The sequence below is a fragment of the Squalius cephalus genome (assembly GCF_949319135.1).
Source record: "Squalius cephalus genome assembly, chromosome: 1".
Classification (NCBI taxonomy): Eukaryota; Metazoa; Chordata; class Actinopteri; order Cypriniformes; family Leuciscidae; genus Squalius; species Squalius cephalus.
In genome coordinates, this window is record NC_137122.1 from 62,336,459 (window position 1) to 62,363,172 (window position 26,714).

Consider the following 26,714-nt stretch of genomic DNA (forward strand, 5'->3'; position numbering starts at 1 on the left):
GAGATGCACAGATGCAGAGATGATCAGTTCAGCTGCAGAGATGCACAGATACCGAGATGATCAGTTCAGATGCAGAGATGCACAGATGCAGAGATCTTCAGTTCAGTTGCAGAGATGCACAGATGCAGAGATGATCAGTTCAGATGCAGAGATGCACAGATGCAGAGATGATCAGTTCAGGTGCAGAGATGCACAGATGCAGAGATGATCAGTTCAGGTGCAGAGATGCACAGATACCGAGATGATCAGTTCAGGTGCAGAGATGCACAGATACGGAGATGATCAGTTCAGATGCAGAGATGCACAGATACCGAGATGATCAGTTCAGGTGCAGAGATGCACAGATGCGGAGATGATCAGTTCAGATGCAGAGATGCACAGATACCGAGATGATCAGTTCAGGTGCAGAGATGCATAGATGCAGAGATGATCAGTTCAGATGCAGAGATGCACAGATACCGAGATGATCAGTTCAGGTGCAGAGATGCACAGATGCGGAGATGATCAGTTCAGATGCCGAGATGCACAGATACCGAGATGATCAGTTCAGGTGCAGAGATGCATAGATGCAGAGATGATCAGTTCAGATGCAGAGATGCACAGATACCGAGAGATGATCAGTTCAGGTGCAGAGATGCACAGATACAGAGATGATCAGTTCAGCTGCAGAGATGCACAGATACCGAGATGATCAGTTCAGGTGCAGAGATGCACAGATACCGAGATGATCAGTTCAGGTGCAGAGATGCACAGATGCAGAGATGATCAGTTCAGGTGCAGAGATGATCAGATGCAGAGATGATCAGTTCAGGTGCAGAGATGCACAGATACCGAGATGATCAGTTCAGGTGCAGAGATGCACAGATACAGAGATGATCAGTTCAGGTGCAGAGATGCACGGATACAGAGATGATCAGTTCAGTTGCAGAGATGCACAGATACAGAGATGATCAGTTCAGGTGCAGAGATGATCAGATACAGAGATCAGTTCAGATGCAGAGATGATCAGTTCAGGTGCAGAGATGATCAGTTCAGGTGCAGAGATGATCAGTTCAGGTGCAGAGATGATCAGATGCAGAGATGATCAGATGCAGAGATGATCAGATACAGAGATGATCAGATGCAGAGATGATCAGATACAGAGATGATCAGATACAGAGATGATCAGATGCAGAGATGATCAGTTCAGGTGCAGAGATGATCAGTTCAGGTGCAGAGATGATCAGTTCAGGTGCAGAGATGATCAGTTCAGGTGCAGGAGATGATCAGTTCAGATACAGAGATGATCAGTTCAGGTGCAGAGATGATCAGTTCAGGTGCAGAGATGATCAGATACAGAGATGATCAGATACAGAGATGATCAGATACAGAGATGATCAGTTCAGATGCAGAGATGATCAGTTCAGATACAGAGATGATCAGTTCAGGTGCAGAGATGATCAGTTCAGGTGCAGGAGATGATCAGTTCAGATACAGAGATGATCAGTTCAGGTGCAGAGATGATCAGTTCAGGTGCAGAGATGATCAGATACAGAGATGATCAGTTCAGATACAGAGATGATCAGTTCAGATACACAGATGATCAGTTCAGGTGCAGAGATGCACAGATACAGAGATGATCAGTTCAGGTGCAGAGATGCACGGATACAGAGATGATCAGTTCAGTTGCAGAGATGCACGGATACAGAGATGATCAGTTCAGTTGCAGAGATGCACAGATACAGAGATGATCAGTTCAGGTGCAGAGATGATCAGATACAGAGATGATCAGTTCAGGTGCAGAGATGATCAGATACAGAGATGATCAGTTCAGATGCAGAGATGATCAGTTCAGATACAGAGATGATCAGTTCAGGTGCAGAGAAGCACAGATGCAGAAATGATCAGTTCAGGTGCAGAGATGCACGGATGCAGAGATGATCAGTTCAGGTGCAGAGATGCACAGATGCAGAGATGATCAGTTCAGGTGCAGAGATGCACGGATACAGAGATGATCAGTTCAGGTGCAGAGATGCACAGATGCAGAGATGATCAGATACTGAGATCTTCAGTTCAGGTGCAGAGATGCACGGATACAGAGATGATCAGTCCAGGTGCAGAGATGCACGGATACAGAGATGATCAGTTCAGGTGCAGAGATGCACAGATGCAGAAATGATCAGTCCAGGTGCAGAGATGCACGGATACAGAGATGATCAGCTCAGGTGCAGAGATGCACAGATGCAGAGATGATGAGCTCAGGTGCAGAGATGCACGGATGCAGAGATGATCAGTTCAGGTGCAGAGATGCACGGATACAGAGATGATCAGTTCAGGTGCAGAGATGCACAGATGCAGAGATGATCAGATACTGAGATCTTCAGTTCAGGTGCAGAGATGCACGGATACAGAGATGATCAGGTCAGGTGTAGAGATGCACAGATGCAGAGATGATCAGCTCAGGTGCAGAGATGCACAGATACAGAGATGATCAGTTCAGATGCAGAAATGTATAGATACCAAGATGATCAATTTAGGTGCAGAGATGCACAGATACAGAGATGATCAGTTCAGGTGCAGAGATGCACAGATACAGAGATGATCAGTTCAGCTGCAGAGATGCACAGATACAGAGATGATCAGTTCAGGTGCAGAGATGCACAGATACAGAGATGATCAGTTCAGGTGCAGAGATGCACAGATACAGAGATGATGAGTTCTGGTATAGAGATGCACAGATACAGAGATGATCAGTTCAGGTGCAGAGATGCACAGATACAGAGATGATCAGTTCAGGTGCAGAGATGCACAGATACAGAGATGATCAGTTCAGGTGTAGAGATGCACAGATGCAGAGATGATCAGTTCAGGTGCAGAGATGCACAGATACAGAGATGATCAGTTCAGATGCAGAGATGATCAGTTCAGGTGCGCTCCATGTTTCCGCTTAAACATATATGCGGCTATAGTGATCTGTCATATGCATTAAAGTGTGTCAAAATGTTTCATTTGAAAGTTAAGACCTTGTTCTTATCAAAATAACAAAGCTCATAGCAATTATTTGATAGGAGTAAGTAGCAGGGTATTTATTATGTTTGCAAAATTATTACCTTCATCTGGGTGTGGATGGTGATGATCCCTCAGGTGCCGTACATATCAGATGTGTTCGCCGCTTTTCCTGACACTTTTCATCTGAATGTTTTGCATATTGCATACCTGTCTTCAACTACTCCTGAATTATGTTTAGAGAGCCAAAATGTCCCAATAGCTTATTAAATTTGCTTCTTCAGCAAGTACAAGAGATTGCATTGTTCCACCATTTTTTCAATTTGAGAGTTTCACATGCGCTGAAAGTTGATTTGCACACACCCTGCCTTACCTAGACAATCACCTAGTGAACTCAGCTACTATAGTAACAGTCTAACAGAGTATCCAGACAGAGGGCACGCCACACACAAGTCTAAAAGACTAATTTATTTATTTTTGTTTTTTTAACCATAGCTTCCAAATTCTTACTGTTTAATAACGTGACCATTGTAATCACGGTCAATTTTGAAATTGGGTAATCTCAACATCACTAATTGCAATCAATCAAAGGTTCTTGTAAAGATAATCGATGGGTTGAAGAGCCGTGTTGTTTATTGTAGTGTATATTCTCTAACAATGAAGCACACTGACATGAACACTTACTGTTGTTGTAGATTATCTCAGTGTTTGGTGACAGAAGAAGGTTGTGCTGCTCTGGCTTCAGCTCTGAGTTCAAACTCTTCACACCTGAGAGAGCTGGATCTGAGCTACAACCACCCAGGAGAATCAGGACTGAAGCTGCTCTCTGATGCAATGAACCATCCAGACTGCACACTGGACAAACTCAAGTAGGTGGACCAGTAGGAATCATCCTGGCTGGTGTGTATGTGAGTGAGACTGAGAGTTTTTAATAGTTTTTGAACAATGAAGGAGTCCCAGTGTGTTAAAAAGTGACACCAAACAGTCCTGACAAAGCATCCAGATGAGTTGTTAGTGAGAATGTGTTGAGAAAATAATGTATAGACTCTGATACTATATAAGTTGTAGAAACCTTACAAAGACATAGAACTGGAACTCCCTCCTTCATTTCCCAACATACGCTTTAAGAGACCTCCATCTTACACCTATCACCCAAACAGATAACCCTCGCGAACATGTCTGTGAACCCATTTTTGACACGGCGCGTGTGTGAGAGAGGTTTATATACATGTTTAAAACTTTATTTCACAGTCAATTTACAAATAAATAAAATACAAAAATTAAATCCCCCATAAAAGTGCAGAGAAAATGTTATTATAACAGCATTGCATTTCAAAAGATGTCATATTGTTCATTGCTATAATGTTAAAGATCAACAACAATCCTAGACATAAACGCATGAACAGCCACAATTGATGTTTTGGAAAGCAATTTTCAGACTTTTTTGTTTTGTTTTTTTGACGCATTTATCGTAACAAAAATGGGCGTCGAATACATGTGTTTTGAGTAGGATAAAACACACGTTATGAACGTGTAAAAGGGTAAACCAAACAGGCAGTGCAAACGTGTGTGAAGTGTCCAAACAGGCGAAAAGAACGTGCTCGTTCCCTATAGTGTTCTCGAAATCGCATGTCGAAGGTGTCATTGCTCGAGTCTGTCATGCTTTTGTCCCTGTATGTGGTTTAGGACTCTTATATTATCATTAAACCCAAGCAAAACAGCATGGAATTGTCAATGGCAAACTTTTACAGAATATTAATCCAATAGTTATCATTTAGGTAAAAAAAAAAAAGAAGAAAGAGAGAAAACAGACAGTTTTTTATCTCAGCACCTCGGACAGTCCCCTTAATCCCTTCGTTCGAGACACATCTCGCAATTACAATTTGCCAGTTGTAATTTCGGTAACAATTTACAATAAGGTTTCATACATTAACTACATTAGTTCACATGAACTAATAATGAACTGGACTTCTACAGCATTTATTGATCTTTGTTAATGTTAATTTCAATGTTTACTAATAATTATTAAAATCAAAAGTTGCATTTGTTTACATTACTTAATGCACTGCGAACTATCAGGGTACTAAAAGGGTACACTTCTCAGATTAGTAAAGAAGTAAAACAAAGTTGTTAAAGTAAAGTTTAAAAAAGTTATGAAGTTTAAGTTTAAAGCCTATTGTTTGGTGCGTTTTGCTTTTCAAACGCACAGCGCGTTTTGAATATGAAACATTCAAACGCACATCGCGCTCCAAAATATGAAACATCATGGTTACCATATTATACATATTGTTTTACGGTGTGTACTTTACTCTTAACACCTTTTACCTATTTATTTATTATTCTCTGGTAAGGTAAAGAAAGTCAAATCTGACCTAAACCGTAAGCATTCAAAAGGTACTTACAATTTGGTCAGAAGACTCCTCTGTGGTATGTTCTCATTAAAAGTCTTCCAGCATCATAAATCTCAGAAGGCAGATTTTGTAATCAATTAAATTTCTTTTAATTGGTTACTTTTCTTTTTATAATAAACAAAAATATAAAGGCAAATAGAACTTCATCGTTTAAGTATAAAATACAATAGTCATGTTTTGAAACAAAGGTGTAGTAAGCTCTGGGCTTCTTATCCTCTGCTTGGGGTTTCTTGTCCCCAGCTCTGGGCTTCTAGACGTTGGGGGCTCTGGCGTATCAGTATCCCAAGAGGCAGTCAGTTCATCAGTCTTTTATACTCCTGTTGTTTTTAACAGGCGTTAGGTTGACACTCCTCCAAAGTTTCCCAGATCCTTCTCCAGGCATGTGCAAGCGGTCCACCTCTTCATGTCCTTGAACTACAGTAAACTCAACTAAGATGGCTGAGTTCATTTAAAGTTCTAGGAGTCTAGCGCACACACATAATCGCACTTTTCTGCTCCTCTTAACATGGGTTGGCACAGTCACATATACATACAAAACCAATTACTGTACATCTATGCCAAAACAATATAAGCCATCTTTTACAAACAAAATAAATAATAACATTGAATGCAATGCATTATATCCAATACACTGGCTAAATATGTGTAACAATAAAGGCATCTATAATAAACAAGGAGGCAGGTAATTGCATTTTCTTGATATTATATAACAATATCTACGTTTGAGCAGATATCCACAAACACAGTATTTAACAGTAAACACGGGTCTAAATATTATTATGTTCACCATATATCTAGCAACAGTTCAACTGCAATGTGAGTTATTATGCAACAATAACATGAACTAATTAGGGCTGTCAATCGATTAAAAATTTTAATCGATTAATCGCATGATTGTCATGAGTTAACTCGTGATTAATCGCACATTTTTTTCTTTGTTCTAAATGTACCTTAAATTAATACTTTTCAAGTTTGTAATACTCTAATCAACGTGGGCATGGATAAATATGGATGCTTTATGCAAATGTATGTTTATTATTGAAACCATAGTCAACATAGAGCATGAAGACGAGACATGTTTCAAAGGTCATAGATGTTTTTCAAAGAACTTGTTCATGTCTATTAGACACATGTAGAAAGAACAAAGAAATACCAGGTTCCCATTACTTCTCTTTCTTTGCACTGAGCAATTAACACAAACATGTTTAGATTTTTGCATGACAGGGCAGCTCTTCTGAAAATGCTAAATGTACATTTATTATTTATTATTAGGCTACATTATAGTTTGTCTCTCTCTGTGCCTATTTTGATGAAGCTAAATTCTCAATAAAACTGTTTTCATTGGTATATTTTACTGTTTCTGTTGTCAAACAACGGAATGAATATGAAATGGTGACTGAAACGCGACCCATTAAGACATAACCAGCTCTCCCTTCCAAGATGTTAATCTGCAAAAAAATCCTGATAATCGAGCCGTCGTCTGATGAAATCAAATAAACATAAGATAAACACAATATCTGTTTTGCGATTTCGGCTATACTTGCATGTAAAATTAGAGAAGCAACATCATATCTGTGTTTAACTGAATTAAAGCGCGGCTCCTCTCTCCAGCGCGAGACGCAGAGAGAGAGCGAGAGAGAGAGAGGCGCACGCGCGTGCTGGGAGAGCAGTACCGGCGGTACCAGTAGATTCTCAGAAACTAAATAAGGTTTGGGTGCTTTGTTGAAGGGAAAAAAATCGTTAAATGGGTCTGCAATGTCGCTAAGTTGGCAACACTGTGTATCTCCATTTCTCCAACTAGGTTTTGGGCCACGGGTCAAACAGAAAATACACGCTGCGTTAATCGAGCGTTAAAAAAAATAGTGCCGTTAATATGATTTTGCGTTGCTTTGACAGCCCTAGAACTAATATAATTAAGGATTTCTTACCTTACATCTTTCTTGTCTTCAAATCGTGTTCTTCTTCTGAGGTAAATCCAATGTAAGCTCACAGCGTGTCTTCCAAACTCGAAAAAAAGCAGAGACTGATGAAGTTTGGTGCTTTGTGTTTGAGGTAACGAGCGCGTTCGCGTTCCATGTGGACGATTTGCATGTCAATCTCTTTTGCGCGCGTAGGTGTGTTCAAATTCAAACTAATGAGCAAGGGTTTGAGAAACTGGACATCTTGTTGGTTTTATACAAATTACTTAAAGCAACACCATGTAGTTTTTCAACCTTCATAATATATTTCCAAGACCCTTGTGATGGCACATCGATTTACAATAGGTTGAATGACACGTCTGCCATAGCCTGACGGGGTATGTAACGCTTTTACTGGCACTACGGAACTTCGGGGTTTGGGTGGTGTAACGCAAAGTAAGATGATCAGATTGTCAGCTCTCTCTATATGATTAAATTACTAAAATTACCCCGTGATCAAACCCCCTCTTGTCTGGGACCTAATCAACTTACTGGAATCATCATCTACAAACACCTCTATTGTCTTAAGATCCCGCCGCGCAGGACGTGCGGACCGATTGGCGCCTGCTATCTGCATAAATCATTGATCCCTGATCCAAAGACCCTAATCTCTTCCTGAGTAAAACACACAACCTTCTGTTCGACTGTTTCGGATCAGATCTGCTGACTAGCAAAAGGCCAGTCGGACTGGACCCCTGGGACTTTTTTCTATCACTGATTAACCCTTCAAAACAATAAGACAGTGTCCGACCCGATGTCCAAAAACGTACTGGCTGATAATCTCATCAATTCGGGAAAAACACACACACATAGCATTCACCCCCCCACTCTTAACTCAATGAATTCTTAACTCAATGTATAAAATTATGCATTCTTTCATTTATACCAGGTTATAAATGTTCTATACCCAAGTTTATTCCTCCAGTACGTTGCTCCAGAGGGCGTGTACTTAGTGAACAAAGAAAGTTTGGCGCCACACACACTCGCCAAACGATTGGAGTAGGTACGTGAGAAGGCGTGACTTTAGCTCCTTCAAAACACGGCGCCATATCTCTCGAACTTTGCAGTTCCGCCACGAGAGAGAGAGAGAGACCCGCCTTCTTCCTGCCTTCTTCCAAGAAACCTTCGTTTACTTTTACTTCGTTTTTATTCTAAGTCTTTCTTTTTGATAGTCTACCTCAGTTTGATAATTTTTTTACAAACCAACGTAACCAACTTAAGGCTAAAATCATCTTTGGCTAAGTTTGCGCACGCTCTGAGTTACCATCGCAACCAAGGACGCCGTGACCACGTGTTCCAGGTTCCTTTTGTCTTCGCAGCCGCACACACACAGAGGGCCAATCTCCAGACAGAGTAAAGTAAATCCTTAAATTCGCAATCTGAAAGAAATGCTGTCTAGGTTGTCGAAGAATTACTAGAAATTGTTGTGGTTTCGTTGTGAAGGAATGTTCTAAACTGTTTCTGCCTTTCTCTAAATCCTCTCACTGACATTTACACTCTCTCACCCACACACACACACACACACATATCCACATGTACGCACGCGTTACTAGGTAAACACCCGACCACGTGCTACCAGAGACACACAGCCACATCTTCTTAAAACGCTACCAACTTATACACACATAAAATCATTCTTATTCTCACTCTTATTATTCTCACTCTTACTATTCTCACTCTTATTCTCTCATTCTCTTCCTCTCTCTTAACCTTTTATTTTATTTTATTTCATTTTATTCCTTATTTGCAATCGCTATATTGTTTGTTTGTTATGCATATTTACTCCTGCGTGATTGAAATAGTCCATGTAATCTTAGTTGCTTGATTAAAAACCTATAATCTTTATGAATTGAATCTGTCTCATATTGTGCCATTACTGAAAATCCCTGAAAGTGTTATTGCCTACCAGCTCTATCATCATTTTACTATTTAAATATCTAAGTTGTCTAAACACGAAAATAATCAATTCTTTGTGGCCACAGGAAAGGGTTATTTGTCGGTGTTAAAGACGATAGGTTTCTGTTCAGAAATTATACACTCTGTTTGCTGGACGGACAGTTTGCATAATAAATGAACATTACCTTCTACCTAAAATTCCCCCCTAAGTAAAATATAATTCTACCTACCTATATCAGTAATTACTACGAGAAATCGTGTAACTGTTGATATAAGTTGAGGTTTTGACCTATTTCCTATTTTGACATAATCAATTTGTGTAAACGACATATGCATATTCGTATCTTATGAATAATACCTCTCATTTGAGCTAATAAATTCCCTAACGTAGAGGCATTGTTGTTACATAATAATGGTTTTTTGAATGCGGGCACTTTCAAATTTCATTTTGGGACAAAATTCTGATTCATATTGTAGCGACAATGACTATGACATGCGGTCACATGCTGTTCAAATTAGTAAATCCTGATCTCCAAACACATCCTTCGTTGTCTCCTTAGACAACGAGTCTGTTCATGGCGCCTTTAAGTCTGCTTGAACGGTCAAAATTGCATCTTTGTGGCCCCCCCGAGGGACATTTGAGTCACAAAAAGAACCCTGTTTTTGGAGAATCCCCTCTAAAACCCCCATGCCTTTGAATCACGTGACAAGCCTCAAAGACATTCCAGACATTCCACGCACACACACACACACACACACTCGTGGACTTTAAAACAAATCTCTTACATAACAAGCCATTACTAAATGTTGATATGTATTCCTGTGTTTCTCAAGTGTCGTCACTTGCCATAACGGAAACACTGACAATTTTATTGTGTGTTTAATCAAACTTTATTTGTGTGCAATGATGCATATGAATGTAACGTTATGTGTGTCCTATATTTACCTGTAATCCTTGGTATCTGTCTGACCGTCCTGTTTTAATTCAACCAGTCACACATAGGAGATTACAGTAAAATGTATTGTTCTGTGTGTACAATCTTAAGAGGAAATATGAACTCTTTTTCTCATAAGACATATGGTCAAGGTAGGCGTTTTCTTCACAAACAAAGAAACTTTCTTCCCGCCTCAGATCAGAAGATCTGATTTGCCGTTGCCCCAGAAAGAGGGCGTAAACAGATGTCTTGTAAAAGGAAGAGACCGGCGCTTCCCCTCTCTCTCAACTCTCAACTCTCACCTCGCTCTCGCTCTGACCTTCTCCTCCTCCACGCGCAGCGCTCCTCCTGCCAACGGAACCAGCTGGACAGGCCTTGCCTTGGCCTCTGGGACGCATACCCCGCGTCATGTAGAAGCTGCCGTTCCTTTGCAACTAAGCTCATACGTGCCTTTCCCCTCCAAAAGGGAAATGATCTAACTTTCTCGGTAACGTTAAATTCAAGTGAGCCTTGACATCGTCTTGCGAAACGACCCAGAAGACGAATCTAGACGCAAACCAGCTGGACACGCGCACCACACTGAAAGAGCACAGAATCTTGCAAGTATCTCTCTCTAAAAAGCTGATTTTGGGTGTCTAGATCTTAGGTCTGTGAATTAAGTTACCCTCTTTTCTTTTCTCTCACCTTATCACCTTATTTCTTATGTTCTTGTTTGTTTAAATGTTTGTTTGTTTTATTGTTTGTATTTTTACGTACGTTTGTATTGAGTAGTTTTAATTAATAAACTCAGAAAGTTTGATGTTCGTGGCCAGAAGATAAACTTTCTTGGAGTTTGTAAATACCCTTTCTTAACTGTGATGATCTTACATTTATTCGCTGGACGAATGACTGATGACCAGACCAGTTACAGAACAAGGTAATCTCAATAATTGATAAAGTAAATGTACATGCGACTTATGAATTATGACCATGAGTTATGATTATTAATATTTCCAAAATTCCCTATATCCTTGAGCTAATTCGCATTTACCCAGAGTCGTTTATGTTACAATATTCATGTGTGATTATATAAGTTTAATGTTTTGTACGCGCGTTTGAATTTTGTAATTGATAAAGTCGACTCAAACTGATCAAGGCGAAACAGCCGTATCAGTAACCCGCCAGTATTTTCCTGGTTGTAGGGGAAACTGCAGTTTGACAGTATTGTTACTTAGTCCAAGTTAGAAAAAAAAAAGAAAATCTATTTTTGCTTGACTGCGTACATGTAATTCTGTCTAAAAGACCTGTTTGAAAAAGGAAAATTCCTCACAGGCGTATTACCGGTATTCTGTAAACCCCGGGAGGAAAATATTCCGGGTCAGAAGAATAAAAGATCTTCATTTTATGTCGGTAGCAACGACAAGCTACGGGTTAAATCGGGCCTAGCTAGCCAGCGAAAATCCCGTGTCGGTTTCTGTAAAGACCAGAGACAAAAGATCCGCCGCGATCTTTTTGGAAAATTTATTTGCAGTGTGGTTTTGTGTGTTTGCAAAAGGCCTGCACGTTGGAAATTGTGATTGTTGAAGCGTTCTCAAATTACCACCTTGTGACTGTGTTCTGCGTAAACACAACACTGCCATCGCGTGGTCAACCACAGCTAAAGACCTGTTGGTCATTCTCTTCCGCCTCGATTTTGGTGCTTCAAAATTTACGGCCGTGAGTATCTAAGAAGCTGTTTAAATACATATTTGTAGTTACAGCTTGCTAAGTTCTTTAAAACCATCCTTTTATGTTGGACTGAGACATTTTATTGTGAATTTAATTCCCGAAAGGGGAATAGAAAATTATAAAGTCTCTCACTCCAAAACCACTGATAGTTCACCCGGAGAGAGAACAGTGCCCCTCGTGGCCACACCCCTCCAGGTCAGCTATCCTTCTTCTCTCAAATTCACTCTACTCTACCCTGTTTCCATTTCTAATCTGCCTCAGGATTCTGTTTGGTTTTATTGTTGTTTAATAATCATTTAATAACAACTTCAATGTTATGTTAGGGTGATTATTTATTAGAAATCTTTCTAATTCTTGTTAATTCCCCCAGTGTATTCAGATTTGATTAGGAATTAAAACAAATTAATTTGGTTATTCCCACTATCAAATTCCAGTCATCATAGCCCCTGAGAAGGACAGAGCCCCCTAGTGGCAGCTCACTTCCCAAGTCAGCTGTCAGCTTTCTACAAATTTATTCGGTTAAAATCCATTCCATGTATGCTTTCTTCGAATGATTAGTTTGTAATCATTGCAAAATAACTTAAGTGTTATCCGATTGTTATAAATAATCATTCGAATTCTCTGTTTAATTTCCCCCAGGCTTATTTGGATTTGATCTTAAGCCAATTTTGAATTAAAATTTAAGTTGTGTCTAACAGTTAAGGCGAACCACGGAGAGGAAGAGTGCCCCCTAGAGGCTCTATTAACCCACTACAGCGGTCTGCCGCCCCCCTTTTTCCTGTTTCCACCTGCATTGGGGTACCGCTAACCTCCTTCTGTTTCACCTTTAACTGACAAGACCGTACACCTCTTAATTCGTTTTTTCCGCTTCCAGGTTGGTTTAATTTTTCTTTTCCCTTCAAAGTTTATTTTATTATTTGTGTTTTACCACCGAACCATTCGCAGGTTCATCGTGATTTCTGTCCTATTTCCACATTAACTCAGTTAGGTGCAAGCAAGAGATCTTAAATTCACGTTACGCTCCCTTTGGTTAATCCCATTTTGTGTGTCATATAGGCAAGACTCTCAGCACCTGCAGTGGACTGTGGGAGTCCCGTTGGACCTCTGTGGGCAAGGCTGCCGACTGACGTTACTGACCCTGACCGTGCAGTGACTCTTGAGTTTCTTTTATCTCTGCCACTGGCGGCGGCACGCAGTAGTGACATCAGCAATCCGGTGCTTCGGAGTGTCAGCCTCCAAGCCGGCGCAAAAGTCAATTGTTGGGGCCGCTGCACAAACTATCGGCAGACCTGCCACTCCAGGTTACCCTGGTGAGTTCTGGGCAGCACCCACCTTTGCATTGCGTTCGGTTGGTCGACACCTCCGGGACTGCTAGGGTTGTGTTTACAGTCACTCTGTTTGAGTGGTCGTGGCCGTGAGCAGAGTAACGGAGAATCCAAGGTCACGGCGGCCAGGTGTTTGGGGCGCCAGAAAGGTTGACCGCGCTCAGCGGGGGCCAGCTGGGGCTGACCTCAGTCCACCTCAGTTAAACTGAACTTAAAAAAAAAACAAAAAAAAAAACTCTGCCTCTCATTATAAGCCACATAATCTTAAATATTTCCCCGCCTACACTTTCTAAGTGTTTGGGGTTTTACCTAGTTCTCCCTAAGGCACCTCCTCTGGGCTATTAGTGTTCAAATTGCAGCATAGATCAAACCACTCAGGTTTTATTCGCACTGTGATATCTTTGTTTAACCTTTGCTTCTTCCTTCCCCTTTAATCCTCTCTTACTCGTGCCTTGCATGTTCTGTCGTGACTTGCTTTTCAGTTCACCCACAAGACCCCACCAGGCTAAGTAATAGAGTGACAACTGCGCAGTCTCTATTTCGGGTCCTATCCTGACCCACCTAACTGATTATAGCAGTTAAAACCAAAGATCCTATTGACGGTACACCGTACTATAGCTCGTTAACCTCGAGACAAGCTTGCCTTGGCCCTTTTTGTGTGTGTTGTGTTTCTCTCACCAACAGTGAGCCAAAATGTCGCGCGCATCCAGTCCCGCGGAACATTGGGATGGTCTGGCCGCGTGGCTAAGTGCCATGACAACCGGCTGTCTACCAAAAGACCTTGGCGACCCAAAACTCCTGAGCCGGCAGGAACTGGACTCCAACGTGGATCAGCTCATGTCCCATGACCCCACGCAGGCCTATAGTTCGAAAGAATGGAGTCGCATCATCGGAAGTCTCTCTCACTACCTGGTGGCCCAGGCACGTCTGCTGGAGAAAGACAACGCCCATCTGGAAAAGGAAAACGCAGGACTAAAGACTCAGCTGGAGGAGGCCTGCAAACAAAAGGACCAGGCACAAAAACGTCTGGAGGATCTGCTCCTGGAGACGGAGGCTGAGGACGAAACACGCTCCGGACTACAAAAGGAAGTGGAAAGGCTGGAAAAGGCTTTGGAAAAGGCATCATCTACAAACACCTCTATTGTCTTAAGATCCCGCTGCGCAGGACGTGCGGACCGATTGGCGCCTGCTATTTGCATAAATCATTGATCCCTGATCCAAAGACCCTAATCTCTTCCTGAGTAAAACACACAACCTTCTGTTCGACTGTTTCGGATCAGATCTGCCAGTCGGACTGGACCCCCGGGACTTTTTTCTATCACTGATTAACCCTTCAAAACAATAAGACAGTGTCCGACCCGATGTCCAAAAAAGTACTGGCTGATAATCTCATCAATTCGGGAAAAACACACACACATAGCATTCACCTAACCCGCCCCCCCCCCCCCCCCCCCCGGCTCGAGAGCAAAAGTTCAGCACGCGTGGTGAACTCTTGGCGATCTCCACCACACACACAAAACCCAGAGAAGCTCACATGCCTGGACATTATGATCAAAAATCACTCTTTTCTGTATATTCTTGAAATGTATTCATGTTATATGTCATGGTCCTTATATGAAAGACCACTATAACTAAGTTTTATGGTATAATCAAAAGGTGAAATGCTCATTATATTGAAGAATCATGTAACTCTGTGTTATTAACGGCCAGAACCACGGTCCGTGGTATCATTGTGTTCAGGAAGAACCAACGGTGTTGAATTCTTAACTCAATGTATAAAATTATGCATTCTTTCATTTATACCAGGTTATAAATGTTCTATACCCAAGTTTATTCCTCCAGTACGTTGCTCCAGAGGGCGTGTACTTAGTGAACAAAGAAAGTTTGGCGCCACACACACTCGCCAAACGATTGGAGTAGGTACGTGAGAAGGCGTGACTTTAGCTCCTTCAAAACACGGCACCATATCTCTCGAACTTTGCAGTTCCGCCACGAGAGAGAGAGAGAGACCCGCCTTCTTCCTGCCTTCTTCCAAGAAACCTTCGTTTACTTTTACTTCGTTTTTATTCTAAGTCTTTCTTTTTGATAGTCTACCTCAGTTTGATAATTTTCTTACAAACCAACGTAACCAACTTAAGGCTAAAATCATCTTTGGCTAAGTTTGCGCACGCTCTGAGTTACCATCGCAACCAAGGACGCCGTGACCACGTGTTCCAGGTTCCTTTTGTCTTCGCAGCCGCACACACACAGAGGGCCAATCTCCAGACAGAGTAAAGTAAATCCTTAAATTCGCAATCTGAAAGAAATGCTGTCTAGGTTGTCGAAGAATTACTAGAAATTGTTGTGGTTTCGTTGTGAAGGAATGTTCTAAACTGTTTCTGCCTTTCTCTAAATCCTATCACTCACATTTACACTCTCTCACCCACACACACACACACACACACACACACACACATATCCACATGCACGCACGCGTTACTAGGTAAACACCCGACCACGTGCTACCAGAGACACACACCCACACCCATCTTCTTAAAACGCTACCAACGTATACACACATAAAATCATTCTTATTCTCACTCTTATTATTCTCACTCTTACTATTTTCACTCTTATTCTCTCATTCTCTTCCTCTGTCTTAACCTTTTATTTTATTTTATTTCATTTTATTCCTTATTTGCGATCGCTATATTGTTTGTTTGTTATGCATATTTACTCCTGCGTGATTGAAATAGTCCATGTAATCTTAGTTGCTTGATTAAAAACCTATAATCTTTATGAATTGAATCTGTCTCATATTGTGCCATTACTGAAAATCCCTGAAAGTGTTATTGCCTACCAGCTCTATCATCATTTTACTATTTAAATATCTAAGTTGTCTAAACACGAAAATAATCAATTCTTTGTGGCCACAGGAAAGGGTTATTTGTCGGTGTTAAAGACGATAGGTTTCTGTTCAGAAATTATACACTCTGTTTGCTGGACGGACAGTTTGCATAATAAATGAACATTACCTTCTTCCTAAAATTCCCCCCTAAGTAAAATATAATTCTACCTACCTATATCAGTAATTACTACGAGAAATCGTGTAACTGTTGATATAAGTTGAGGTTTTGACCTATTTCCTATTTTGACATAATCTATTTGTGTAAACGACATATGCATATTCGTATCTTATGAATAATACCTCTCATTTGAGCTAATAAATTCCCTAACGTAGAGGCATTGTTGTTACAGTAGTATCCCGAGCACAAAAAGAACTACAAAATTCGACTGCTTTACGGCATACCTCACTCCCTGGATTAAATTGACAGATGAGGAAAAACTCGCTTCCAAAAAAAAGTAATAATAAATTAAAAAAACGCTTACATTTCGTACATCCAGTTGTGCTGCTTGCTCGTATTCAGTTCTGATGGTACATATGGTAACTCTGCAAATACGCATGATTTGTAGTATGATTGCGTAAAGGGAACAGGAATTCCACCTGGGATAAAGACATTTCACACGCAACGCAGGCAGTCTGCCCAAGACGTGAGAACTCCTTTTGCAGAGTTTGGGGTATCGGCTTGTCAACAAATGCACGTGTATCCCCTGGTGTAACCATGACAGATTTTACGACAGTAGTAGAAGACAATACTGTTTCCCAACTGTAGGGGGACCCCGAGAGCAAAACTTACACCATGTTGCTTTAAACAGAGAATATTTGTTTTTAGTTTGAATCCGATAATTCAAAAGTACACACTTAAATGTTTATTAAGATATATGGCTCATAAATGTATGACAAGTATTCGCTGAGTTTTGTTTCAGATTATTGATAAAGTTGATAAAGTTGATAAAGTTCACCGAGACGGAGAGGCAGAAAGCACACCCTGTTTATTTTCTTTATTTTACAAAAGCACAATGTTTTGATTTGATTGTAAGTGGACACATACAAAAGTAGACATCTCACAGATTCTTTTTTACTATTTCTTTTTTCTGTATGACCATAAATGACGGAGTAATTTAAGTTTATTGTGCTACAATGTGAAGAAAATCCAGCAAAACGCGCCGGCGCGTTTGTCGACCCCAGAGGGTTAATGATAATACAAGAGTCCTAAACCACATACAGGGACAAAAGCATGACAGACTCTAGCAATGACGCCTTAGATGTGCGATTTCGAGAACACTATAGGGAACGAGCACGTTCTTTTCGCCTGTTTGGACACTTCACACACGTTTGCACTGCCTGTTTGATTTACCCGTTTACGCATTCATAACGTGCATTTTGTCCTACTCAATTATGGAACGCCAAAAGGTTTAAATTTCGCCACTAACCAAACGCGTTTCATTCTCAAAATGCCTGTGTTTACGGCGTTTAAGACGAAAAGAGGCCGCAAAGTACGGCGTTCTGTGGAACAAACGGCAAAGCAAAATCGCCGTCATTATCGCCGTTTTTTTTATTCAGTCAACAACGGCGTTTCTGACACCGCAGGCCATCCATAATGCGCCGTAAACTGCGGCGATTCTGTCTGACTAAGACGGCGTAAAAAGCGGCATTGTGTATAATATTATAATCAGCCCCTCCCTTATCTTCAAAGTTCAGCCCATCTAATGAAGCAAATGGAAAGACATGTAGTAGATTGTCAAACTGAATGGCGAACTGCCTAAGGGTTCTGCTTTTCTAACGTTGTTAGAACTAGTGTTTGGACTTGATCGTGTCATATTTTTTATTTCTTCATGTACTTTAATTAAAGTTTTATTTAATTTATTTTTTTATTTTATTTATTTTTGTGTGTGTGTGTTTTCTAGTGTGGATCACTGTGGAGAGTTCATGATGACATCAAGACTACACAGATGTAAGTCCTCAAACACACAGTTTTAGTGTGTGTTGTTGTAAATGCTGCTGTTGTAATGTGTGTTCTTGTGTTCAGATGCCGTCGATCTCACACTGGATCCAAACACAGCACACACTCGTCTCGCTCTGTCTGAGGAGAACAGAAAGGTGACGCGTGTGGAAGAGTGGCAGTCGTATCCTGATCATCCAGAGAGATTTGAGTATAAACCTCAGGTTCTGTGTGGAGAGAGTCTGACTGGACGCTGTTACTGGGAGGCTGAATGGAGTGGAGATGATACTGAAATATCAGTGTCATATAAAGGAATCAAGAAGAAAGGACCGGGTTTAGACAGTGTGTTTGGACGTAATGAGAAGTCTTGGAGTCTGAGCCGCTCTAATCACGGATTCACTGTCTGGCACAATAATAACTCCACTGCTGTTTCTGCTGGTTCAGGATCCTGTAAGAGAGTAGGAGTGTTTGTGGACGTGTCGGCCGGCACTCTGTCCTTCTACAGCGTCTCTGACACACACACACTCGCACACTTACACACATTCACACACACATTCACTGAACCCCTCTGTGCTGGATTTAGACTTTATAATACTAACTCTTCAGTGTCTCTGTGTCACATTAAACAACAAACACACACTGACTGATACACACACACACACTGACACACACACACACACACACACACAGACAGTAAAACTTTTGCTTAGAAAATGTGGCACCATTTAACACATTTTAATTTTAATCAGAAGTGTGTAATTACATAAACACACACACTCACTAAATTGACATTTTTCCAGTTGTTTAACTGATTATGTGTGTTTACTGCATTATCACCGTTATTGATATTCATACACTTTATTTTTGCACAATGTGGATTTTTAGGAACTATTAGGACATTAGAGGGACTTTCTACACAAAATTTGAAATACTTTGCCCTAACTTCCTAAAATTGAACAATAAAACAATTTCAACATCTATTATGTGAAAAAAGAGATTGTATCACACTAGCAGCAAGATACATTGATGCCTGTCACAAAAAGAGAGAGTTGACGACCAATCAGTGATGCGCTCTCTCTCTCACACACACACACACACTCATACACAAAACAAACACACAAACACTTACACACTGAATTCTACATTGTTCACAGAATTTTAAAATGTTCATAAACTGTTCTACTATTTTTATTTATTATTTTTATTTAATTGAATTATTATTATTATTTTCTGTACTAAATGTTCAAAATCATTTTCTATGCTCTTTTGATGCTTTGGCAATACAAATGTATTTTTGTCATGCCAATAAAGCTTTATTGAATTGAATTGAATTGAATTGAATTGAATTGAATTGAATTGAGAGAGTGTGTGTGTCTGTGAGAGAGATAGACAGAGAGAGAGAGAGACTTTTGACTTTTAAAACTCTTTTAATCAAACAACTAATTTAAAAACATTCTTTACAATTCACCAATTAAACAACTCTCCAAGCTCATCTCTTATGACAAGAGCATTTTTCACACTCCACCTCACATCAAAAAAGTGCATGTTATTTGTTAATTTACAGTATGCATATTCCATAACAACCCGGCCCTCTACAAGAGATTTAAACATTCCAAGCATATCAGCATCTTCTCCTTCATTCTCACATGTATGGGATTTTAAAATAGACAGCATTGCCTGTCCCACTAGAAAATGACCAAGTGTACATCTTTCTTATACTTCACACCACAAATTAACAATTTTTGTAAACATAAAACCAAGCTTAGTAAATATTTTATCCAACAATTCAAACAAAGGAATTAATCTTGAACAATCACAAAAAAAAATGAAAAACAGTATCAAGAATATTGCACAAAGGGCATGCAGATAAAACCATCTCATTAAATTTTGATACAAAACTATTAGTTGCCACAGCACAATGGAGTACTCTCCACTGGAGGTCCCCAGACCTCTTAGGAATAGGGGGCTTATACAAACACCTCCATGATGGAGTTATTTCTGAAGAAATTGATAGATGTTCTCTCCATTTAGTATCAACACGTCTCTTCAATTGAGTATAAAACAAGGATTTCACACACATACAATATAATATCTTTTTGTCAACATTATGAAACAATACATCTTCAAATCTTTTCAATAAAGTATAATTTAAATCTTCATCCAAATCAAACATTATGTTAACTCGAAGATCTGGAAAAATCATAGGCCTTTCATCATTCTTAATAAAATTGTTTACATACTGTAGGTCAAGAAAGACTGAGGAAAAGATTTTTTAAGATCTCCAATTATCCCTTCAACACATCTTTCTGATCTAAGCCCAACTCTATTAGCTATAGATTTAGCCGTATACCATTGACCCTTTGAAAAATCAATTAAATCTTTTACAGTAGCTATTCCTGTGTTTAAAAACTTGTCAATTACTGAACTCAGAATGGAAGAATTCCTTTTAAAGAGAGGATTAAAAAACAATGGTTCTAAAACACCATAAAGTTTATCATCATCTCTCAATTTTTTAAACATTTGCCAGGCCTTTAATACAGTTACATAAAAGTTAGAAGAAGAAACACTTACTCTTGGATTTTGATTTTGGATAGATTTTTCAATTAGGAATAACTGCTACTGCTAAAAAACATCATACAAATCATGTCCAATCACATTCCAAAAGCTTTTAAAAAACTCAGCAGAGAGACCATCCACACCAGAAGATTTGCCACTGTTCAGCTCTTGCACAGCACTTGAAAGCTCATCAAAAGTCAAGAATTCTTCCAATTCCATCTTTTCTTCTTTAGGCAACTGTGGAAGATCTAGAAGAAGTTCTTCAACTGCTACTTCATCACAAAATTCGGACTGATAAAGTTTTTCATAAAAAGAAATAGCAGAAACTATAATTTCTCGTTGATTGGTTATTTCATTGCCATTAGGTAGTTTCAGTTTGTGAAAAAATTTCTGCTCTTTAGATTTTTTCTCCAGTCCGAAAAAAAAGGCAGTTGGAGCATCCATTTCATTGCACTTCACATATCTTGTTCTGACAAGTGTCTCCTTCTCCTGCTCTTCCAATAAATCCTTCAAAAGACCTTTGTTCTCTTTAATGATTTCCCCTCCTCCCTGATTGCGGAGGCTTTGTTGAAGAATTTCTTGCTCTATCATTTTCATCTTCACTTTCAAGTTCTCAGTATTATTTGCTGTGTATTGTTGACAAAAAACCTTTATCTGGACTTTTCCCAGATCCCACCATTGACTTAGAGATGAACCTCTCTCTTCTCTCCAAGACTTCCACAAAAGACCAAAAGAGTGCACAAAGATGTGATCTTGAAGTAATGTATTATTAAAGTGCCACTGTGACTTATAGGATTTAGGTGACAAGACAGACATAGACATAGAAATATAATGATGATCTGATATAGATGTAGGGGAGATACGATTACTAAAAAATCTTCCTTTATTGCATTCCTCAATATAAAAACGATCCAATCTGGCAGCAGAAACCTTATTTGAATTAATTTTCAGCCAAGTATATTGTTTAACTTGAGGATAAACATCCCTCCACAAATCTACAAGACTATGTCTATTAATTAAAGATTTAAGAACATCTGTTGAACCAAAATGAGGTTCTTCATGATTCCTATCCAATTTATAATCTACCGTACAATTAAAATCACCACCTATAACAACAATCTTATCATCTGAACACTTCAACAATTCTTCAGAAAGTTTCAGAAAAAAATCACAGCGCTCACTTCCTATATTAGGAGCATAGATATTATAAAAAGAAAAACTATTATTGCCTATTATTATATCAGCTCTAAGAAGGCGTCCTGGTATTATTTCTAAGAAAACTGGATTATCTTTAACACGCTTTGAGAATAAAAACGCAACTCACGTTCGTACCATGACTAAGACTAATACTGCCCTCCCATTCATTTATCCAATCCGTCTCATTACAGGCATCAGTATGAGTCTCTTGCAACAAAATTACATCTGCTTTTTTAAGTTGTAAATACTTAAATAAAGTCACTCTCTTTCGTACATCCCTACATCCATTTATATTTAAGGATCCGATATTAAAGGATACCATCAGGATGAAAAAAGAGAAAATGAATAAATGCCAATATAGATGTAATTTCATATACATAATAGACTACCTCTTTAAGGACTTTTCTTTACTCTTTTTCTGACAGCACTTACAAACTTTTTTAAACGATAACGCTTAGGCTGATCTAGTTCCTCAAGTGTTGCTTTCTTCATAGCCATAGCAGAGGAATCAATAAAAAGCTTCAAATCAGGAAAATACGTTTCAATCTTTGGTTTTCTCTGGTTTTTTGTAGCATTCAAGAATTCATCCAGCTGTTCCAAACTATAATACCGGACCCTCTTTAATCGCCCAACAGTGCTTTCCTGAGAATTGAATTCTCATCAGTGATTAAGTCTAAACACTCACTATCCAGATCACTGTCAACATCCTGTGATATTGGTTCAGCATCATTTTGGGACATATCCCTATTTGATGCCTGCACCTCATCCAAGACATCCCTCACTTTAGACCCATCTTGTTCTCCAGATTGTTCTGCCTCCTCCACAATCTCTACAGGGTAATTCGTTTCACTCTGTCTAGCATCAGGAATGATCGCATCCATTTCTATAATCTCAACATTACCACCCTGAGGCAACTGTTCTCTCATTTCAGTAGACGCGTCAATTTCCGCATTCAAATCAACTGCAGCAGCGCTTTCTGTAGTCGGTTTGACCAACTCATTATTCCCCAAAACAATTGAATCTTGCACTGAACCATTCTTTGTGCTTTGAGCCTCTTTAACCACAGGGCAACCTGTTTTAATGTGGCCATATTTTCCGCAAACAAAGCATTTCATAGTCTCAGTAGTGATAAAGATTGTATAGTCCTTACCAAACACTGTCAATTTAACAGACACATCAAGCATTTCAAACTCAGCGCTTAATATCATCAGAGCCTGACGTCTGAAAGACATGACATGTTTCAACTCCGGATTTTTCAGTCCTAGAGGAATCATTCTAATCTGTCCAACCAATTTTCCATAACGAGCTAAAATAGACTTGAGCGCTTTATCAGAAATAAACGGAGGTACGTTTGACAACATCACTCTTTTAGAAAGACTAGACAAAGGTAAAATTGGAACAAATACGTCCTGAACAGTCAAACCACACTCCACCAATTGACTAACCATTTCGATTTCCTTCAGAAAAACGACAATTGCTTTATTCATTCTTGAAGCGGACATTATGTTTTGTGCACCTATTTCTCGACCAATAGCAACCAAAACACTCTCAATAGACACTGACTCATCTGACGGCATGCACTTACACGCGTGCCGAACAGACAAACAGGAAAAACCATCGGAATTTGAGCCCATCTTTATCAGATAAACTGACAAAAATTGCCACTATAACACCTTCTCCTCTAACTTACAGCAATATTCAAAATAAATAAATAAATAATAAACTCAGAAAGGAAAAGTTTGACTCACTCAACAACTCCACACACTCCTTGCTCACGCGCTCCCCACAATCACGCCGCACATGTGCGCGCACAGAGAGAGAGAGAGAGAGAGAGAGAGAGAGAGAGAGAGAGAGAGAGAGAGAGAGAGAGAGAGTTGAGTTTTAACACACTTTATTAAACAGCAGTTATTTGTTATTTAACAGAAGAAAACAACAACCAAAAAAAAAAACAACAAAAACAACAAAACAAAACAAAAAAACAACACTACATGACTTTACCTTAAATCACATATAAAAAACAACTCATTATTAAGTATAGAATACATACCAACATCACAACACCATTCAATCTCAAAAACATTGATTGCATTCATCATCTTGTAATAATTAAAATCAACGAGAATTCTTGATTTAAACATATTCTTAAAAACTGATACAATATGTTGCCCATTTCTCTGTTCCATTTCATTTCTTCTGGAAATATCAATTGCTAATTTGGCCTGACCAACAATAAAGTTCATTAATTGACACTTATATTTCTGTAGTCTATTATACTTGAAGCCAAATATAAAACATTGCTTCGTAAAAGTCGTCCCTAATAAAGAGAATAAAAATTCTAAAAGATCAAAGAGTGGAGAAAGTCTATCACAATTCATAAAACAATGAAATATTGTTTCTCTCTCTGAACAGAAAAGACAAATATCATTTACAGTGGGATTCAGTTTCATCACAAAGGCGTTTACAGCGATTGCACCATGCAGTATTCTCCACTGGAGATCGCCTGCTCTTTTGGTCAATGGTGGTTTGTAGAGTACTCTCCACTCTGGTTTTATTTCCTCTACCACTCCTAGTTTGTCTCTCCATACTGTGTCAATTCTGTCTTTTAATGTATGTTTATTTATTACCTTCACAATACATTTGTACAAGATCTTTCCTTTAACTGTACAAAAATCAACATTTTCATTTGTATTCAAACACAACAGAGGACTATTATGTGAAGATTCTTCAAGATCAGGAGTAATTCTGATGTCTGGGAAGAGGTCATTAGCATCAGGGACAATATCACCCATACTATAACTCTCAAGTAGAGCTTTTTCCTTGGAGTTTAAAACCCCATCCAGTTTGTTCAGAAAACTACTAACAACTCTCACTGATCTTATGCCCAGATGTATAGCAACAGCGCCTGCATCTTTTAGTCCAGGTCCGGCTTTTTCAACAATATCTTTCAATTGCAAAAGTTTCTTTGACACAAGCAAGTTTTTTAGCCCTGGAAGGTCAACTCCTGACACATCAAGGCGACTTCCAAACACAACAGGTTCCTCAAGCAACCAGAAAAGAGATGTGGCTGACTCTGTCCATTTATGTTTAAAAAGTCTCCACACTTTAAAAAGACTTTTATAAAATGAAGGTAGTCTAGACAAATCCAGGAGAGTAGAGTCCGTCAAAAAAAGTGCAGCATGAAGTCCCATTCCGTTCACCCCAGATAAAATGGTTTGTGCTAATGGTCTCCACACTAGATTCTTGGGACCCATCAGCAATCGCTGAATGAACTGTAACCTAAAAGTCGCTCCTCTGCTGACCAGATTCACCAAACCTTGACCTCCTTCATCCCTTGGCAGGAAAAGCACACTTTGAGGAGTCCAGTGCAAATTGTCCCAGAAAAAATTGACCATTTCTGCTTGAAGTTTTGGTAACAGTCCCAGAGGCGGATCGACACAAGCAAGTTTATGCCATAAAGAGGAGCCCACCAGATTGTTGATTATGAGCGTACGACCTCGATAAGACAGTTTGGGAAGTAGCCATTTCCATTTCTGTAAACGTCCTTTGATTTTTTCTAGCATACAATCCCAATTTTTTGTAACAAAGTCATCATTCCCTAGAAAAATGCCAAGATATTTAAATCCGCCTTTCTTCCAGATTAAACCTCCAGGCAAACTGGGAGGACCTCTATCCCAATCGCCCATTAAAAGGGCCTCACTTTTTCCCCAGTTAACTTTTGCAGAAGAAATTTTTTTAAAACTGTTAACAATAATCTTCAATTTTTCAATATCATCAGCACCAGATATAAAAACAACTACATCATCTGCATAGGCAGAAAGGTGCAACGTAACATTACAGTATGGTATAGTAAAACCACTCAACTCATTTCTTAATTTATGAAGCAGAGGTTCAATAGGAAGGGAATATAGCATGCCTGACATGGCACATCCCTGTCTCACTCCCCTCTGAATCCTAAACGGAGCACTCAAACCACCATTGACTTTGAGAACACTCTCAATGTCACAATACATGGCCTCAATCATATTTATAAAAACCTGACTAAAACCAAAAGCTTCTAAAACCTCTCTCAAATATGCATGCTCTACACGGTCAAAGGCTTTTTCTTGGTCTAATGAAACTAGACCGCCATTTACACCAAATAGCCTTGCAACCTCCAAAACATCTCTGACCAATGAGATGTTATCAAAGATTGACCTATTGGGTATGCCATAATTCTGATCGGAATGTATGACTTGGCTCAGAACTTGACTTAACCTTGTAGCTAGAGCCTTTGATAATATTTTGTAGTCTGCACATAAAAGAGATATCGGTCTCCAATTGCTTATGTTTTGGAGATCTCCCTTCTTGGGCAAAAGGGTAATAACAGCTCTTCTACAGCTTAACGGTAACAATCCTCTATTCAAACTATCATTAAGAACTAAAAAAAAATCTTCTCCAATCACTGGCCATAAAATTTTATAAAAATCAACAGGAATCCCGTCAATGCCAGGAGTCTTTCCATTTTCCATGCTCATCATAGCGGTATATAATTCATTTTGTGACAAATTTTGTTCAAGCATACTATTAGACTCTTCATCAATCTTTGGAAGATCATTAAGAAAAGAAAAGTCATTATCTTCTCTTTGAGACAATTCACATTCATATAAGTTTGAATAGAAACCGACAGCATATTTGCGTATCTCACTAGGCTCAGTAAGCTCATTCCCTGTGTCCGAACGTAATGAATGAATGATACGACTTTGGCCGTTTTTTCTTTCCAAATTGAAAAAAAATTTAGATGGTGCATCCATTTGTGAAATGCTTTGAAAACGTGAACGTATTAACGCCCCTTGAGCTTTGGTACCCAACAAATCTGCAAGCATTTCCTTTTTGGATTTACTGCTTTCAAAACAAACACCATCACTTGTAGAAGCTGTTGTAT

General features: G+C 39.3%; 1 protein-coding gene and 1 pseudogene across 2 annotated transcripts in view; both read left to right on the forward strand.

Moving 5' to 3' along the window:
* LOC307166395 (NACHT, LRR and PYD domains-containing protein 3-like) overlaps positions 1–18,858 on the forward strand; it is a 42,928-nt pseudogene extending 24,070 nt beyond the window's left edge. Inside the window, exons 4-6 of the transcript XR_013824037.1 lie at positions 3,681–3,854; positions 18,006–18,052; positions 18,128–18,858. The product of XR_013824037.1 is annotated as an NACHT, LRR and PYD domains-containing protein 3-like (transcript). The remainder of the gene's footprint in view (positions 1–3,680; positions 3,855–18,005; positions 18,053–18,127) is intronic.
* Positions 1–26,714, forward strand: part of LOC307170272 (NACHT, LRR and PYD domains-containing protein 3-like) — a 412,645-nt gene that overhangs the window by 201,401 nt on the left and 184,530 nt on the right. The window lies entirely within an intron of this gene.